General features: G+C 43.0%; 1 protein-coding gene across 1 annotated transcript in view; it reads right to left on the bottom strand.

Moving 5' to 3' along the window:
* LOC134354662 (pappalysin-2-like) overlaps positions 1 to 19930 on the bottom strand; it is a 407928-nt gene that overhangs the window by 380427 nt on the left and 7571 nt on the right. The gene's annotated exons all lie outside the window — the stretch shown is intronic.

Genomic DNA, 19930 nt, shown 5'->3' with positions numbered 1-19930 from the left:
CCCAATGGCTGCAAATTTGCCTCATCACCTGCCTGTCCTTCCTGACATCTTTACTGCTCACTATCTTAGATTTATTTCTGCTTTCCCCCTCCTCCGCTCTACCATTCCGGTTCCCATCCCCCTGCCAAGTTAGTTTAAACCCTCCCTAACAGCTCTATTAAACCTTCCCACCAGGATATTGGTTCCCTTCGGGTTCGGGTGTAACCCATCCTTTTTGAACAGGTCATACTTCTCCCAGAAGAGATCCCAATGATCCAAGAATCTGAAGCCCTGCCCCCTGCACCAGTCTCTCAGCCATGCATTCATCTGCCTGAAGGATGCCCAACCTAACCAGTCTCTCCTTATAACTCAAACCATCTCACATTCCAGTCCCAAAGATGCTCTAGTTTCCTCCCACATTGGGAGAATGGTCCCATGGTCAAGCTTCTAACTTAGAGAAAGGCCAATTTTGATGTCATCAGAAGGGATCTGGCAGGCATGAATTGGGATAGGCTGTTATCCAGCAAGGAGATTCTTGGTAAGTGGGAAGCTTTCAAAAGTGAAATATTGAGAGTACAGAATCTGTATGCTTCTGTTACAATAAAAGGCAAAGCTAACAGGTTTAGGAAAACTCACTTATTGAGGGATATTGAGTGATGAAAAAGAAGACCCATATCAGGTACAGACATTTAGGATTAAATGAGGCACTTGAGGAGTATGGGAAATGCAAAAGAACACAAGACATAAATCAGGAGTGCTAAAATATGGCATGAGGTTGCTCTGGTTCAGAAGGTGAAAGAAATGCCAAGGGCTTCTATCGAAGAGAAAAATGATGGCAAGGGACAAAATTGGTCCTCCTGAAGATCAGTGTAGTTATATGTGCATGAAGCCAAAAGAGATGGGGGAGATCTGAAATGATTTTTTGTTTTTGTATTCACTCAGGAGACAGACACAGAGACTATAGAATAAGACAAGAGTAGTGAGGCCATAGACCATATCCAGATTAGAGAAGAGGGTGTATCTTGAGGAAAATTAGGGTGGATAAATCCCCAGGGTCTGATGGTGACCTCCTGAATCTTGTGGGAGGCTACTACAAAAATTGAAGGGACCCTAACAGAGATATTTAAAATGTACTTAGCTATTGGTGAGGTGCCAGAGAATTGGAGGATAGGTAATGTTGTTCAGTTGTTTAAGACCCTAAAATTAAGCTGGGAAATTATAGGCTGAAGATCGTGATGTGAGTCACAGGTAACTTACTGTAAGATATTCTAAGGGACAGGACATACAATTATTTGAAAAGAAGTATTTGAAATCCTAGTTAGGGATAGTCAATGTGGATCTGAGGTAGGTCATGTCTAACAAATCTCACTGAGTTTTTTGAGGAGGTTACCAAGAAGGCTGATGAAGAAAAGAAAGTGGGCATTGTCTACATTGACTTTCGCAAGGGCTTTGACAAAGTCCTGCATGGCAGGCTGGTTCCGAAGGTTTAATCTCTTGGTATTCAGGATGAAGTAGTCAATTGGATTCAACATTGGCTTAGCGGGAGAAGCCAGAGAGTGGCAGTAGATGGTTGCCTCTCTGACTGGAGACCTGTGGCTAGTGATGTGCCACAAGGCCAGTGCTGAGTTTGTTGTTGCTTTCCATCTACTGTGTATACATCTACATCTCATTGAAGGCTACAGTATAATGGTACTATGGCAGATGATATGCATATTATTTACATTATGGAGCTAAATTATTCAAAAGTCTACATTTGGATGTTAGATTAAGAGAAACTCAATTGTATACACTGATGTTGTGCATTATACCTACCGTTGACAGCTACAATTCTGAGTACAACAGAATCCACTAAGACATATGGTTACATGGACCCCTGCCGATATTGGTGTACATTTCTAGCATTTGCCCAAATCATTCCCAACACTAGCATCTCCTCTCCAGCAATTCACTCACCACTGCCAAGATCACCAGAACCTTTTGCCAGATTTCTTTTCCTGCGCTTCTAACAGGGGTTCTGCAGCGAGCTAATAGGAATGCGCGGACAGGTGAGCTGAACGGACTGATTGGCTGATCCGCCCGGTCAGCCTGTCACCCAATCAGAAGGTTGGAGCTCCCTGTCTTTTGGCTCACTGCTCCATCTAGTGGTCCGTGTGAGCAGTCAGTGCCGGCTCGCTAACAAGCGCGGACTGTCACGAACCGCAGCGCTCACTTTCTGAAGACGTGCAATTTCTGGTCAAAGAAAACTCAGATCAATTCGCAAGTAGCCCATAGCCTTCGCTGGTGGGACAGGTCAGACCATTTAGCCCTTCTAACTGTTCCACCGGTTACTGCCTAATCCGTCCATTAATCTGATTTGAGTTCTGCCATGAGCGACTTGCCGCAGTCGAACGAACGGCATTTTGGGGCGAGAGCTTTCTTAGTGCAACCAACCCCCGTTACCGCTAGATTCTACCCGTTAAAACAACGCTAAATTAGCCGATCTTTCTGGTTTTGAAACTAAATAAAGTGAATACACTTGAATATAGGATACAAGAACATCATAACCCCACCCCTCCATTCCTTAAGAATGTGGCTGATCTGCCCAGAGGTTAACACTGTGCCGCTTCCCCATAGCCCTCACTTCACTGATTTTTCAAATGTTTACCTACCTACTCTTTGATTATCCCAAATAATCAAACCTCCACTACCCTCTGGGGTAATTCCAGAGATTCACCACCCTCTGCGAGAAGTTGTTCCTACACAGTTATAAACGACTGCCCGCCCCCGCATCTTGTGATTGGTACTTAACTCCAGCTTTGTCTGCTTGCTGTCTGATGGTGAAAGATAGGGGAGGGGGGGTCCACCGAATCCCCACCTGTTCAATGATCAAAATAAGAAGTTGGGGGGAATGTATCACACTGTAAAGTAAAAGCTGTACCTACTCTTGATTGCATAGCAGGCAGATCTTGTCTGGAAAGATGTAGCTGAAAGATTATGGGGAGGAAATATTAAAGCACTGCCTGATCCTGATGTAATGACTCCTACTCATGGATCCTGGTTGAGCCGAGATAGGCCTGGACTATGAATCCCCTCCCATGGTGCCAAACTTGTCTGGCACCAGAGTGGAAACTGGCCTGGTGTGCAAGGAATGGTTCCAATGCCTAGTCAAACATAGAAACCATAGAAAAACTACAGCACAGAAACAGGCCTTTTGGTCCTTCTTGGCTGTGCCGAACCATTTTCTGCCTAGTCCCACTGACCTGCATACGGACCATATCCCTCTATACACCTCCCATCCATGTATCTGTCCAATTTATTCTTAAATGTTAATAAAGAACCCGCATTTACCACCTCATCTGGCAGCACATTCCACACTCCCACCACACCCTGTGTGAAGAAGCCTTCCCTAATGTTCCCTTTAAATTTTTCCCCTTTCACCCTTAACCCATGTCCTCCGGTTTTTTTCTCCCCTTGCCTCAGTGGAAAAAGCCTGCTTGCATTCACTCTATCTATACCCATCATAATTTTATATACCACTATCAAATCTCCCCTCATTTTTCTACGCTCCAGGGAATAAATCCTAACCTATTCAACCTTTCTCTGTACTGTAACTGAGTTTCTCAAGTCCTGGCAACATCCTTGTAAACCTTCTCTGCACTCTTTCAACCTTATTAATATCCTTCATGTAATTTGGTGACCAAAACTGAACACAATACTCCAGATTCGGCCTCACCAATGCCTTATACAACCTCATCATAACATTCCAGCTCTTATACTCAATGCTTTGATTAATAAAGGCCAATGTATCAAAAGCTCTCTTTACGACCCTATCTACCTGTGACGTCACCTTTAGGGGATTTTGTATCGGTATTCCCAGATCCCTCTGTTCTACTGCACTCCCCAGTGCCTTACCATCTACCTTGGTTTGTCCTTCCAAAGTGCAGTACCTCACACTTGTCTGTATTAAACTCCATCTGCCATTTTTCAGCCCATTTTTCCAACTGGTCCAAATCCCTCTGCAAGCTTTGAAATCCTTCCTCACTGTCCACTACACCTCCAATCTTTGTATCATCAGCAAATTTGCTGATCCAATTTTCCACATTATCATCCAGATCATTGATATAGATGACAAATAACAATGGACCCAGCACTGATCCCTGTGGCACACCACTAGTCACAGGCCTCCACTCTGAGAAGCAATCCTCTACTACCACTCTTTGGCTTCTTCCATTGAGTCAATGCCTGATCCAATTTACCACCTCTCCACGTATACCTAGCGACTGAATTTTCCTAACTAACCTCCCATGTGGGACCTTGTCAAAGGCCTTACTGAAGTCCATGTAGACAACATCCACTGCCTTTCCTTCATCCATTTTCCTGGTAACCTCCTCAAAAAACTCCAATAGATTGGTCAAGTATGACATAGGGACATGTGGAACAAAATTGGAAGGCAGTTCTCCAAAAGTAAATCTTTCCTTAACAGATACAAAAGGTATGAAGGTAATTCTAGCTGTCTTTAACCTTGCCATATTTAGCTCACTATCACAGCCCTGTCATAAGGAGGTGGCTGGGAACGGACCCAAGTGCAAGATACAGACACTGAAGTACTACGGACAGGACTAGGATGCAGACCGAGGGCCAGGACATGGACACGAAAACCGGGAACCTGGAACAGGACTGGACAAGAGAGCTAGGAGTACGGGCTTGGACTCCAAGCCAGAGACTGGACAAGGACCCAAAACCTGGGTCTTGCCTCTGGCTCGGACCCCAGAACTAGGCAAGGACGTGACTTGGCCAGCAGGCAGGACGAGGCTGGAGACCAGAGACTTGAGGCGAGGCTGGAGACCAGAGACTTGAGGCTTGGGGTCTTGAAGCTTGGCTTGGAGCGAGGCTCGAGACTTGGGGTCTTGAAGCTTGGCTTGGGGCGAGGCTCGAGACTTGGGGTCTTGAAGCTTGGCTTGGGGCGAGGCTCGAGACTTGGGGTCTTGAAGCTTGGCTTGGGGCGAGGCTCGAGACTTGGGGTCTTGAAGCTTGGCTTGGGGCGAGGCTCGAGACTTGGGGTCTTGAAGCTTGGCTTGGGGCGAGGCTCGAGACTTGGGGTCTTGAAGCTTGGCTTGGGGCGAGGCTCGAGACTTGGGGTCTTGAAGCTTGGCTTGGGGCGAGGCTCGAGACTTGGGGTCTTGAAGCTTGGCTTGGGGCGAGGCTCGAGACTTGGGGTCTTGAAGCTTGGCTTGGGGCGAGGCTCAAGTCTTGGGGTGTTGAAGCTCCTCCTGGGCAGGGCGTGGTACTCCTGGGCAGGGCGCAGATCTCCACCCGACAGAAGTGAGGGACAGGAAGGGACAGAACCAACCGCAGGGTAACGGCAATCTGGCCTGGCTTACTCGACGGAGGCAAGGGGCAGGAAGGGACAGGACCCACCGCAGGGTAACGGCAATCTGGCCTGGCTTACCCGATGGAGGCAAGGGACAGGAAGGGAGCTAGGTTCAGGGTGGGCCAAGACAAGATCTCAAGCGAGACGAGGCGAGAGTTACCAGCAAGACAAGGCAAGGCTTCAGGCAATGCAAGGTGAGACAAGAACTTCAGGCGAGGCGAGAGTTATCGGCAAGACAAGGCAAGGCTTTAGGCAATGCAAGGCGAGAAAACAGAAGGCAGGGGAAGGGATACAAGGAGTAAGGACAAGAACAAACCAGCAGCCATGTCCTGGTCTCTGAAGGTATTTATGCAGCCAGCCCCAACGAGAATCAGCTGCCTCAATTAGTGCTCAACAGGAACAGAAACAGGGTAGACAGGAAAACCTGGAGCAAGGGTCGATGGACCGGACCGTGAACCGGAATGCGGACTTCACAGACTGAACCATGACAGGCCCTCCTACCCATTCCAAAACCAAATGCCAGCAGCATCTTCACCTCTGAATCAGAGATCACGAGCGCAGATCCAACCTAGAGACCTGACCATGTGGTCCAGGCTGACATACCAGGTGATGCTCCACTGCCAGAAGGTGCTGTTAAACCAAAGGACCTCCTCTTAGCTCAAAGCAAAACAAGGACCTTATCCCTGGCAAATATTCAAAGTAGTTGTATTGGAGGAAGTGCATCATGTGATTTATACTCAAAATAAACAAAGTGATCATTCAACTTGATTAATGGATAAATACTGGACACTATAGATTACTGCTCTACACTTTGAAATACTGGTGGGGACTCTACATCCACGTACAGCCTAACATAGAAAACCTACAGCACAATACAGGCTCTTCAGCCCACAAAGCTGTGCTGAACATGTCCCTATCTTAGAAATTTCCAGGGCTACCCACAGCCCTCTATTTTTCTAAGCTCCATGTACCTATCCAGGAGTTGCTTAAAAGACCCTATCGTATTTGCCTCCACCACCATCTCCAGCAGCCCATTCCACGCACTCACCTCTTTCTGCATAAAAAATTTACCCCTGACATCTCCTCTGTACCGACTTCCAAGCACCTTAAAACTGTGCCCTCTCGTGTTAGCCATTTCAGGCCTGGGAAAAAGCCTCTGACTATCCACACGATCAATGCCTCTCATCATTTTATACACCTCTTATATTAACATCTAATCAAGGTCCTAGATTAACATCTAATCCATGTGACATTGGCAGCATCCTCTCAGTGTTAGACCAGTGCATCCAGCTACAGTTTGTGCCGAAGGTACTACAACCCACAATGATACTACACCCCACAATGGTTCAGCTGAGACCCATGAATACCACCAACTGAGCCATAATGAAGAAACGGAACAGTTGGGGGGGGGTGCTAAGTAACCTCCCCCTCTCTCTACAAGGGGTGTGAATTAAGTGTGGCACAAGGGAAAACATTATTCAACATGCGCTTCAAATCTGGAACGAGCTGCCTTCAGATGTAATGGAAATACGCTCCATTGTGGCCTTCAATAAGAAATTAGATGAATATACAGTGGAGAAAAAATGTCAAAGCTAAGGGGAGGGGTGCAGTTAAAGAGTTCTAGTGGAGCGCTGGGCTGAACATGATGGGCTGCCCTACTTTAATGCAGCTATTCCCCAGTGAAGGACAAGATCATACTTTAACATTTATCATGTGAAATGTCCACCTGATATTTCAAAAAATTTCAACTAGATGCAGAGACACCTAAAAATACATGAAGACTAGTTTATATTATTCATCAATTTTTGTTTTCTTGACATTTAAAACTAGACTGCACCAGATTTAGTTTCCCACTGAGATTCCAACAGATCTCCATTTGAAGTCTATTTCATGTGGAGATGAGTAATAATGAATAATAAATTGCATACATCAACAGACACAGCCTTTTGAACCCCAGAAACACTCAGATTTCTAGAGAATTTGACTGACAGGATGATCCTTTCCTTTAAAAAGACAATTTCACTCCCAGATCTTTTGACACGGAGATGGAGCTGTAGATCAGAGTAAGTGGCTTTCATTCCCATTTGAGACCTGAGCATTTATCCAATGTTGTCAATTCAGTGCAAAAGGTCAGGGAGTGCCGCACTAACACAGGTGCAAGGCAATTAGCCAAGGCTCAGGTGGACGCAAGAGAAGCAGTGGGACTCCTCAAAGCAGTGACGCTTATCCAGGAACAAAACCAATATGTATTCTTCTACTAATAGGATTACTACAGGTCAACAGGACCTTTTAGCTTGTGGAACTTTACAGTGCACAGATTGATTTCTGCATGTACCCACATAGCAATAGTCATCATGGTGTTGTCTAAATTTAACAATAAACATCGGTAGGAGCATCCATTGTGATTTCACATCTCAATAATACACAGCTCTAAAAACTGCTGGTTTTCTCTTGTTTCTATCTTTTCGGTTACCCTTACTCCTTGTTTCACTTTGCCTTAATTTTGCAACCTTACCCCTCTCCTCAGGCTTTGCCAAGTATCTTGCTACCTTCAGAGCTGGGGCCTCCCCTGTTAAAAAGCTTCTTGGAACTTGGATTCCAGTCATCACAGGCATGGCTCTCACAAGTAATTTCACAGTCACAGGGCAGATTAATGAGCAGCCAATTTCTATGCCTCTACAGTGAGTGTCACTGAGCTACTTGACAACATTTCTAGAACCCACTTCCCTTCTCAACTATCCTGTAGCTAACTGGCATTTCCAGTACAGAAGTCCTAATATAGACTTGGTTAAAATAACTCATCAATTCATGAATGTACCCTCAGGTCTGAAGGGGTTAATAACAGACCAAAAATAATTTCGAAGTCCGAATATTTGCTTAACATATTGTTTTCCAAAGCGGTTTTAACTATTTATTGTTTACCTGTCTTTCTTGCTTCCATGTAAATTAGTTTGTCTTCTTTCTCACCAATCACCTCTTCCATTTCTTCTAATTATTACCTCCTTTGAACATTACAGGTTGGACCAAGAAGCCTATTAAGAACTTCTGACATACGAACCATCATTTTTGAATAGCAGCACACTCTCAAAGTTCAAAAAGTTCAAGGTACATTTATTATCAAAATATGTATACTGTATACAACATTGAAATTCATCTCCTTACAGGCAGCCACAATACAAAGTAACCCGAGAGAACCCATGAAAAAAAGACCATCAAACACGCAATGTGCAGATAAAGAACAAATCTCTTTCACTTCCCCTCCAAGTAAAAAAACAAAACTAAATGACAAAAGCTTTCTTGAAAAATGTTTGACAGGACTGTTCTTTCAGCACTAGGATGAGAGATGAAACCTCCCTGATAATGTCACTCCCGAGACACTATTGATAATATATGCACCCCAAAAACACTAATGAATAGTTTTAAACTTTTCCCTACTCTGTACAACACTACAAATTCAATTTATATAACACATGTGATATAGTAGAGCTTCATAACACACCTCTCAGGAAGCAGTTCACAAAGTTTGACAGCAAGCTGTGTAATCTTAAAGCAGTGTGTCCAAAAACTAGATCTTTCTGCAAGTAGAAATCAATACAGAAAGTTCAACTGCAAGTGATGAAGGTTTAAGAATTAGAGTTGGAACATGAGATGAGAGAATTCAGACAGAAGTTACAACTCAAAATGAGAAAACAAATGGAAGATATGATTAATGTTTATATATTCTCATAAATGATTTATGGACATTAGGGATGGTGGTGGTTGTAGGTGTAATTGATATTGTGAGGAATGTCACCCAAAGAACCTGTTCCAAAAGGAACACTCTCTTGGTTATATTGGTTACCATTGTACAGTTTGCCATATTCCCAATCTTTTTTGCTGGATTGCTCTAACATTGAGCCAGTATGCTTCAGTGGGCTCCTTCCATGCTCTAACCATTCTTTGATTCAAGTGAGATTATTAGTTCCTTCAGGACCTGGATAAAGTACTTACTTGGAGTACTGTGCTCAGTTCTGGTCACTCACTATAGGAAGGATGCGGAAACCATAGAAAGGGTACAGAGGAGATTTACAAGGATGTTGTCTGGATTGGGGAGCATGTCCTATGAGAATAGTTTGAGTGAACTCAGCCTTTTCTCCTCGGAGCGACGTGACTTGATAGAGGTGTACAAGATAATGAGAGGCATTGATCGTGTGGATAGTCAGGGGCTTTTTCCCAGAGCTGAAATGGCTAGCACCAGAGGGCAGTTTTAAGGTGCTTGGAAGTAGCTACAGAGAGTGGTGAGTGCATGGAATGGGCTGCCAGCAATGGTGGCGGATGCGGATACTATAGGGTCTTTTAAGAGACTCCTGGATATGTACATGGAGCTTAAAAAAATACTAGTAAAACAGAGGGCTATCGGTAACCCTAGGTAATTCCTGAAGTAAGTATATGTTCGGCACAGGATTGTGGGCCAAAGTGCTTATATTGTGCTGTAGGTTTGCTATGTTTCAAAAGATTCCCTACACATTTCTCAGGATATCATTATCCCTACAAATTCCACCTACCACTGATCACCCTCTTCCCACGCCACCCTTAGATCAGGTAACAAGCATATATCAACATTCACGATACCTTAACGTTTCCATTTAGCTTCTTAGTGTAAGGTACTATTTCAGTTTGAGATCTCTACCTTTGTGTCCATTCCCAGTTTTTAAACACTTTATCATTAACAACTGAACATTGAGCATTGAATCCAAGCTCTGCAAATCCTTCCTTAACCCTCTCTGCCTTTCACTCTCTAAAACCTGCAACTGGATCGAGCTTTTGGTCACCCTGTTTTAAGATTACAGAGCATTACATCAAATTTTGTGACATTCTTTCTGAATAATATGCTGTAATGTTATCCTATGCTGAAGGTACTATATAAACGGAAGTTGTTATTTTGTCCAAAAAAATGGGGGACAAGGTAGAAGTTTAAAAACCTCTATCAATGGTGTCCTTTGGACACTGCCAACAGGATATCAGCTGTGTTCAGTAGTGAGAGGATCTTTATTTCTTCTTCTGATGCTGAATGAAAAGTCCTTTTGGACGTGATTCAAGGAAGAACTGTAATGAGCTCTTCTGGCTTGTCGGGGGAGCCATAGAGCATTGGTCTCCGAGGGTTTTAAAGCACCTGAAATGGCTAATTGTTTTTCAATGGGAGTTGTAAATCGTTTAGAGTTGCTGGAGTGTTTTCTCGAGCGACTCACTCTTTGTAATGCGGTCTCCTCGTGCTTTCTGTTTAAACTAGGCTCGGAGATTTTCTGCTACTTGTATTATTTAAGCAGATTCCTGATTAGTGCTAATTGCGGCTCCTAGTTTTAAGAATGTTATATTAGGTCTCACAGTGTCACTCAGCCAAACCACCAATGTTCCTTTGGAATTCTAATGAATAAACTTTGATTGCTGTCTATACATTGTCTTTCCTCTGCTCTTGGGTTTCGACATTGTCAGCGCATATTGTGACAAGCATTTGTTATTCAGCCTTATTTTGACTTGGCCTTCAAGGTCATTGTAATGTATACCAGGGAGGACAGTATGCTGATTTTCAAAAATGTCAGATTGAATTGAATCTGTGCTATAGAGTCAAATGAAATGGAAGCAGCTCATTGCATCCACAATGAGCATCAAATGCTCTTTCATACTGAGTTTAAGGTAAATTTAATATCAAAGTAAATTTAATATTGAAATACATTAACGGGAATAATTTTTTTGCAGACATTAACATTAATCCTATTTTATTCTCCCTACATCCCCCTTGGTAGCCCTCAAGATTGTACCATTCACCTACACACTGGAGGCCAAAAGAGGCTGCAGATACTGGAGTGTGGAGTGAAAAATAAACTGGTGGAGGCAATCAGTGGGTCAGGCAGCATCTATGGAGGCAGAGGAGTAGTCAGCACCTCTCTACCTCTACTGATGCTGCCCTGACCCACTTAGTTCCTCCACCACTTTATTTTTCATTACACACCAGGAGCAATTTATGGTGACCACTTAATATATCAAGTCACAGGTCTTTCAGATGTGGAAAGAAACTGGAACACTCATAGGAAAGTCACAGGGAAAACACACAAGCTCCAAACAGCACCAGAGATCGAGGGAGAACTTGGGTGTGGGGCAGCAGCTCTACCAGCTGTACCACTGTGCCAACCCCATCCCAGCTCCACTACTAAACCTAGCAGTGTGGTCACTGTGCAGGAATCAGATTGTGAAAACTGGTCTGAGATCAGCTATGGTACAACCATCTTAAAAAGTTAGAGTTAAAATTACGCATGTATGTGTTTATTATATTGTCAAGTTAGAGATAACAAAAAACATGTATATTCACAGAGATCTATAATGGCCATTTAGGTTCTTGCAGTTTGTTGATGGTCTTCCCCATCACTCAGACAACTTCTAAGTAATCTTGGTTGAGCCCAATTTTGAAGCAGAACATTAGTGAATAAGAACATTTATTCTTCTTAAAAGTTCCAATTTTTATTCCATTCAGAAAACTGCACAAATGATGCCTTGGGTCAGCCCAATACCTCACTGGCAAATCCCACCCCATCATCAGAAATACCCATACCTTCCCGGCCATGCCATCTTCTTACAGCTATCATCAGGCAGGAGGTACAGAAACTTGAACAGAGTTCAAGAACAGCTACTTCACTTCAGCTGTCTGGGTCTTGACTCAACCCACGCATCCTTAATCACTACCTCAGTATAGTAACATGATGACCACTTTGATCATATTGCAATACAATGGACTTTTTTTTCCATTCTAATTGTGTTCTCTATTGAACAATTTAATATAATTTATTTTTAATTTATGCTTTTCTTGTGAATATTGTGTCTCTGATTCACTGTATGTGCCTGTGATACGGCTACAAGTAAGTTTTTCTTTGCACCTGTGTATTTGTGTAGATGATAATACACATGATTTTTGTCGTGCCTTAAGAAATTTCCTTCAGTCTCCCACACATGAGGAAATCTGCAGATGCTGGAATTTCAAGCAACACACATAAAAGTTGCTGGTGAACGCAGCAGGCCAGGCAGCATCTATAGGAAGAGGTACAGTCGACGTTTCGGGCCGAGACCCTTCGTCAGGACTAACTGAAAGAAGAGCTAGTAAGAGATTTGAAAGTGGGAGGGGGAGGGGGAGATCCGAAATGTTAGGAGAAGACAGGAAGGGGAGGGATGGAGCCAAGAGCTGAACAGGTGATTGGCAAAAGGGATATGAGAGGATCATGGGACAAAGGCCAGGGAGAAAGAAAAGGGGGAGGGGGGAAAAAGCCCAGAAGATGGGCAAGGGGTATAGTGAGAGGGGCAGATGGAGAAAAAGGAGAGAGAGACAAAGAATGTGTGTATATAAATAAATCACGCATGGGGTACGAGGGGGAGGTGGGGCATTAGCGGAAGTTTGAGAAGTCAATGTTCATGCCATCAGGTTTGAGGAACAACACCTTATATTCTGTCTGGGTAGCCTCCAACCTGATGGCTTGAACATCAACTTCTCAAACTTCCGCTAATGCCCCACCTCCCCCTCGTACCCCATCCGTTATTTATTTATATACACACATTTTTTTTCTCTCTCTCTCCTTTTTCTCCCTCTGTCCCTCTCACTATACCTCTCGCCCATCCTCTGGGTTTTTCCCCCTCCCCCTTTTCTTTCTCCCTGGCCTCCTGTCCCATGATCCTCTCATAACCCTTTTGCCAATCAACTGTCCAGCTCTTGGTTCCATCCCTCCCCCTCCTGTCTTCTCCTACTATTTTGGATCTCCCCCTCCCCCTCCCCTCCCACTTTCAAATCTCTTACTAGCTCTTCTTCCAGTTAGTCCTGACGAAGGGTCTCGGCCCGAAACGTAGACTGTACCTCTTCCTATAGATGCTGCCTGGCCTGCTGCATTCACCAGCAACTTTATGTGTGTTCCTTCAGTCTCCCAATATCCTCACCAACTCTGAAGCCAACACTGACTCTGGGGGACAAGATATACTCAGAACATGTGTCATAGAGAGGTCCAGCACAGAAACAGTCTATTTAGCCCAACCACCAGCTCCCTATTTGCATCAATCCTGCTTCATTCCCGCTGACTTCTCCCCACATTCTCATCAACTACAGTGGATCATCATGGTAGCGTAGTGGTTAGCACAACGCTTAATAGTACCAGAGAACCAGGTTCAATCCCCGCCAGTGTCTGTAAGGAGTTTGCATGTTCTCCCCATGACCACGCTGGTTTCTCCGGATGCTCCAGTTTCCTCCCACAGTCCAAAGACGTACTGGCTGGTAGGTTAATTGGTCATTTTAAATCATCCCGTGATTACGCTAGGATTAAATTGAAGGATTTCTGGGCAGTGTGGCTCAAAGGGCTGGAAGGGCCTATTCCATGCTGTATCTCAATAAATAAATAAACTTTCTGCAGGTTCGACCACTCACCTGCACACTAGGGGCGATTTACAGTGGCCAACATACCTACTCAACCCACACATCTTTGTGATGTGCGAGGAAACCAGAGCATGTGGGAAACCCCACATGGTCACAGGGGGAATGTACAAACTTCACACAGCAGCATCCAAGGTCAGGGTTGAACCTGGATCTCTGAGGCAGCATCTCTACTAGCAGGGTCATTGTGCTGCCATGTCAATGCCCATTTCCCCTTGAAAACCTGACCAGAAAAGAATTATATTCTCAGAAGTGTTGGTTAGGATAACTGAGTGATGAACAATGGTAAAAAGCAGGATGTCTTTCCTTTCCATATCCCTAACTTGCCAGAGAATGAGTGTTAAAAGAACTTGACATTTCAAAACAGGGAGACATTACTACAATTCACCACACCTTTCCGAACTTTTCCACAGAGGAAACAATTGCATTGCAAACTGTAAGCATCTGGATGAAATAGACACATTTTATGCAACTCAAAACTATATTTTCATTTTGGATAAGTTTATACAAAGTACATAGGTATTGGTGTGTGGTTGAATGGCAAATAAAAAAGGATCATCGGAGAAGAAGGAAAGCAAGGGAGTGGAGGAAATCCATGAAGCCTGTTTGTGATTCCGTGCTCCTTAAGTTTAGTCTTTAAGGTAATTGGGATTAACAGGAACACTGAAAGTACTTGAAGTTCCTGAGATAGGTCTGGTGTCTCAGACGTAAGTATTGAATGAATATCTAGCCCAACTGTCACACTGCAGCTACTGAATTGATGCTGAGTTGCATTGCTAGCTCTACAGTAGTGGCTGGACAGGGGAAAGAAATCTCCTACTGAGTTACACTTGCAAGCATTCAGAAGGCTGCTGATAAACATCACAAAGGGGAAAGCCTGGTGGGAAAGAGTTGACGAAAAATCTGTTTCCAAGTGGAACAAACTAGAACACAAAAGCTGAAAATCTGAAATAAAAACAGAAAATGCCGGGGAAGCTCAGCAGGCCAGGCAGCATCTATGGAGAGAAAATAAGTTAATGATTTAGGTCAACAACCTGTCATCAGGGAAGCATTCATGTTCAAGTGTGTGTTTGCTGAAAATGAGCATGATGCAAGGGTGGGGGAAATATTTGTCACATTTTGGTAATTGTGAGGATATTGTTGACAGAAATAGCAAATATAATCTGGGAGAATACATTTTTAATGGATTCAGACTTGGGTTATGCACAGAAAAAGACATAATTCCACACTGCCATTCTGATGCTCAGGGAGTCTCAAAATGCTTTCCAGACAAGGAAACACTTTTGTTACTTAGAGACACTATTGGATGGATATGATGGTGAAAGTATGTTTGTTGACAGTAAACGATGAAGAGAGATATAGTCCAAACAGGATAATTCTTCATCAAGATGATGAGACTCTGCAGGGAGGGGGGTGGTGGTGTGGGAATACACTTGACGTGACTGTTAGAGATGGGACAGTTGTGGGTGTATGATATAGATGATGGTGATGAATCACCTCTAGTGTTTAAGTGGAAGAGGTGATAATGTCACAGGTTTAGATTTAAGTATTGCCTTGATTTGGTTGCAACATTTTGGATTTCAATGGCGAACACAGATGATCAATGTTGTAATTGTCTAGGTTTGCTGATAGCGCTGAGAGTCACAGTTCTGTTTTCAATGTACTTATTCATTCACAAGACCCCACTGGCAATGACAGAGTTTGATGTCATTTACTACTTTCCTCTGAACAGAGGATGTGAATAAGGATCAACCACACTGGAGGCTCTGGAGTCATACAGAGGGCAAACTGGGCGGAGGTGGCAAATAACTTTCCTAAAAGGTATTAATGAATCAGATGGGTGAAAAAGGATCTACTGCTTTCCCAGCGTACATGATGAATAAACACTTCTTGGGCTTCTAGTCAATGTTCATGATAATCGATGTTTCAATGACAAACTCTGCCACCTTCATCAGGACATAAAATGAGAAAAAGAACTGATCTTTAACAAGGACAATGGTCTTGCTCTCAGTAAGAACTGGAATTCAAGGTCGGACAGTGGAAACCTGATTGGTTGAGAGCTAACCAATCAGAAGAGATGGACAAGCAACAAACACACACACACACACACACACACACACACACACACACACACACACACACACAAAATGCTGGTGGAACTTAGCATGTTGTGTATGTTGCTTGGATTTCCAGCATCTGCCTGATTTTCTCTTGTTTGTATGAGGAGGGATGGATGATTGGAGTATATATACCACCAGACCAGACATGCCTAGGCATCATCCCTGATAAAAATGGCAGAGTTTGTCAGTTAAAATTGATACTTGTATCTGTCAGGAAGCCCGAGAAGAATCTATTAACCAGATGGGTTTTTACAACACTCTGATAACTCTATGGTTAACATGACTGACATTAGCCTTGTTTTTAAATTCAAGATTTACTTAATTACTTGAATTACAAACTGTCAGTTGCCCCAAGGGGATTTAAACTCGACTAAAACCTTTGGTATTAATTCATTAATATACTAATCAACAAAACAGTATATTGTTCTTCAGCAGGGGATGTGGATAGGTAGTCTTTTGTTCGCATATGGTAACAGTGATAATGATATGACATATATTGATACTTGGGATGAAGATAAATTACCTTTGTTAAAAGTGTGATAGAAGTAATTAAACTATTGACTAGCAGAGATAATGAAGTTGTTAATGCTACTGTTAATGACCTAAAGCTCTATGGACTCACTTTCAAGTTCTCTACAACTCATGTTCTCAATATTTATTAGTTATATATTATTATTATGTTTTTCTGAATTTGCACAATTTGTTGTCTTTTGCACATTGGCTGTCTGTCCATTTTTGTGAGCAATTTTTCATTGGTTCTGTTGTGTTTTGAAGTTGCTGCAAATAACCATATAACCATATAACAATTACAGCACGGAAACAGGCCATCTCGGCCCTTCTAGTCCATGCTGAACGCTTACTCTCACCTAGTCCCACCGACCTGCACTCAGCCCACAACCTCTCCATTCCTTTCCTGTCCATATATCTATCCAATTTAACTTTAGATGACAACATCGAAACTGCCTCAACCACTTCTGCTGGAAGCTCGTTCCACACAGCTACCACTCTCTGAGTAAAGAAGTTCCCCCTCATGTTACCCCTAAACTTTTGCCCTTTAACTCTCAACTTATGTCCTCTTGTTTGAATCTCCCCCATTCTCAATGGAAAAAGCCTATCCACGTCAACTCTATCAATCCCCCTCATAATTTTAAACACCTCTATCAAGTCCCCCCTCAACCTTCTATGCTCCAAAGAATAAAGACCTAACTTGTTCAACCCTTTCTCTGTAACTTAGGCGCTGAAACCCAGGAGGGTTTCTCACTGCTGCCATCAGGAGGAAGATACAGGAACCCCAGGACTCATATCACTCATACAGGAGTACAGGAACAGTTATTACCCCTGAACCATCAGACTCTTGGCACTCAACTTCACTTGTTCACACAACCTATGGACTCACTTTCAAGGACTCTTCATCTACATTGAAGATGTAAATGCCCACAAGAAAATGAATCTTGGTGTAGTGTATGGTGACATTTAGGCACTTTGATAATAAAATTTACTTTGAACGTTGAACTTTGACTCAGGCACAACAAATCTTCACATATTTCGTCGAATTAATGGGAAATGTGACAGGGTGCACATTCACTAGGACTGGAGGATACTGTATATGCAGGGGTTAGCAGAGATCAGCATGTATAGCTGGATGCAAATGTAATTTAAATGAAACCAGTATCACTTTTGTTTATCTAATATGTGTCTTCAACATGTTGGTATTTATTTTGTCACAGCAATATTAGTATCTCAGTTTATGCAACACAATTTTCACGAAAAATTTACAGACATTATTATATAACTGTTGAAAATGAAAGTGATATAAATGCACCTTTGATATACCTGATAATGATATTAGTTCCCTATTCATCTCAGGTAAAAGATATTATAATTATCATGCCATAACAATACAACTCATCCTGGTGATGTCCCACATGCTGGGTATTATAACTGGCCTCTTCACTCAGTGGAGCTGATGATGGGTGCCTAATTTTGATGTACTAGCTTTGCATAGATAATACAATTGGTGTTGATATCTGCTTGGGGGTATGGTGTTTTTTTATTGTCTGCAGATATCATCCAGTCACAATTGCCACATGTCATGTCCCTGGACCTGGTGCACGATGATGTAGTTGGTGGCTGATGTTGTGTGTATTTGGTAACTGTTGGATTGGGGTGTAGAATTGTTATTTTCTTATAGTTTAACATTTCTATGCTTGTTTGCATTTTTATATAATCACCTACAATATATACTCATAATTGTTCAGTGAATTTTCCAGTAATTATGGTACATTTGCCTCTGTATTTTTCTAGAAACTTTAACTTCAGTTGCAGGATTCGTGCTACTGGAGTCTGGTGATTTTATAGGTTAATTGTTATCAATGGAATTTCTGTTATCTCGAGTCTGGCATGAGAAGACCACGGCTACTTTTTTCCTCGGGTCTTTTCTTTGTTCTCTCATTGCTTCTTCTTCTTCTTCCATTTCTTTTTTGCTTTGTGACACTTAAAACAATCCTACGGAACAAGTTTCATGCCTCATTCTTGACTTCATCCTTGTCATTAGAATCCAACATATCCATTGCCAGGGATCGGTTTATTGTCATTCATTCCTGACCTCGATGAATACTTGATACAGCTGACATCCTGGGCACTGATGTGCACCTGTTACAGGTCTCCCCAGTGTCAGTGTCCAAGTGAGAGCACCCTTGTTGGTGGATTACTCCAGCAGACAAATATCAAGCAGGGGTATCAATACCCCTGGTATTGATGTGTTGTCACTGCAGAGATATCTCTGGTGCTGATACAGTAATGGTAGTGCTTTACAAGTTTGCAGATGATGCCACAGTAGTAGACCATAACTGAAATAACTGTGAGTAAGAGTACACGAAGGAAACAGCCTAGTGACATGGTGTCTTGACAACAAACTTCCCATGAATGTCATTAAAAGGAAAGAGCTGGTCATTGACTTCAGGAAGGAGTGGGGATTGTGCATGCTTTTGTTTACATCAGCTGTGCTGAGGTTCAGAGGGGTGAATGCTTCAAGTTCCGAGAGGAAACATGACCAAATAGCCCGCCCTGGTCCAACCACATAGACACCATGCTCAAGAAAGTTCACCAGCAACTCGACTTCTTCAGGAGGCTAAAGAAATTTGGCATGTCCCCTTTGACCCTCTCCAATTTTATTGATGCTCCATAGAGAGCATCCAATCCAGGTGTATCACGGCTTGTTATGGCAACTGCTCTGCAGAGACACTGCAGAGAGTTGTGGTCGCAGCTCATCACACAAGAGAAGCCGCCCCCACCCCATGAAAACATTGTCTACACTTACTGTTGCCTTGGTAAAGCAGCCGGCCAGTGTGTAATTTTAGTGCCACTGATATTCCTGGTGTAGTGAAATGTTTGTCAGTGACTGTGCCCATACAGGTTGTGTGTTGCTGTACACTTAGTACAGAATAAGCAAGTAAGTGTCAGCATCCTCTCCCAGGCCAACATCCAGCAACTCAGAACATTGATCACATGTCCAATACCATATATCCAGAAGAAGATACAACTCAGAATTCAGTTGTGGCAAGCAACTATCTGAATGAGGAAAGAAATTATGCACATTCTCGAAGCCTCCTTGAATGACAATATTCCCAAAGCCCTGGGAATGCCTGGTCCACAAACCTCTCAAATAGAGATGGCTCATTTGGACTGGCACTAAGAACCACAAGTCAATTCCAGAACACCTGGAATCCCAAATATTATACCATCCAAGGCTCTCCATTTTACTCACTGCATCTTCTATTAGGCATTTCTTGTCCCAACTGTGCCAGATACTCTCAATCCCATGATTATCCTTCTCAAGAACAAGTACAGCCAAGACATCCTCAGTCCTGGGAGATAGATGATACTGCTGGTAATGGTGTAGGGTTGATATAATTGATTACTCCTGGTGTAGCTGTATAAATGGTAAAAGATATCCCTGGGGAAGGATAGTATTGTTTACAGATGTTGTCCTGCCATGGGTGTATATTTGGTATAAATGATCTCTTTTATCATTTGTGATAA

The sequence above is a fragment of the Mobula hypostoma genome, chromosome 12 (genome assembly GCF_963921235.1).
Source record: "Mobula hypostoma chromosome 12, sMobHyp1.1, whole genome shotgun sequence".
Classification (NCBI taxonomy): domain Eukaryota; kingdom Metazoa; phylum Chordata; class Chondrichthyes; order Myliobatiformes; family Myliobatidae; genus Mobula; species Mobula hypostoma.
This window is presented reverse-complemented; position numbering and strand designations above follow the sequence as displayed.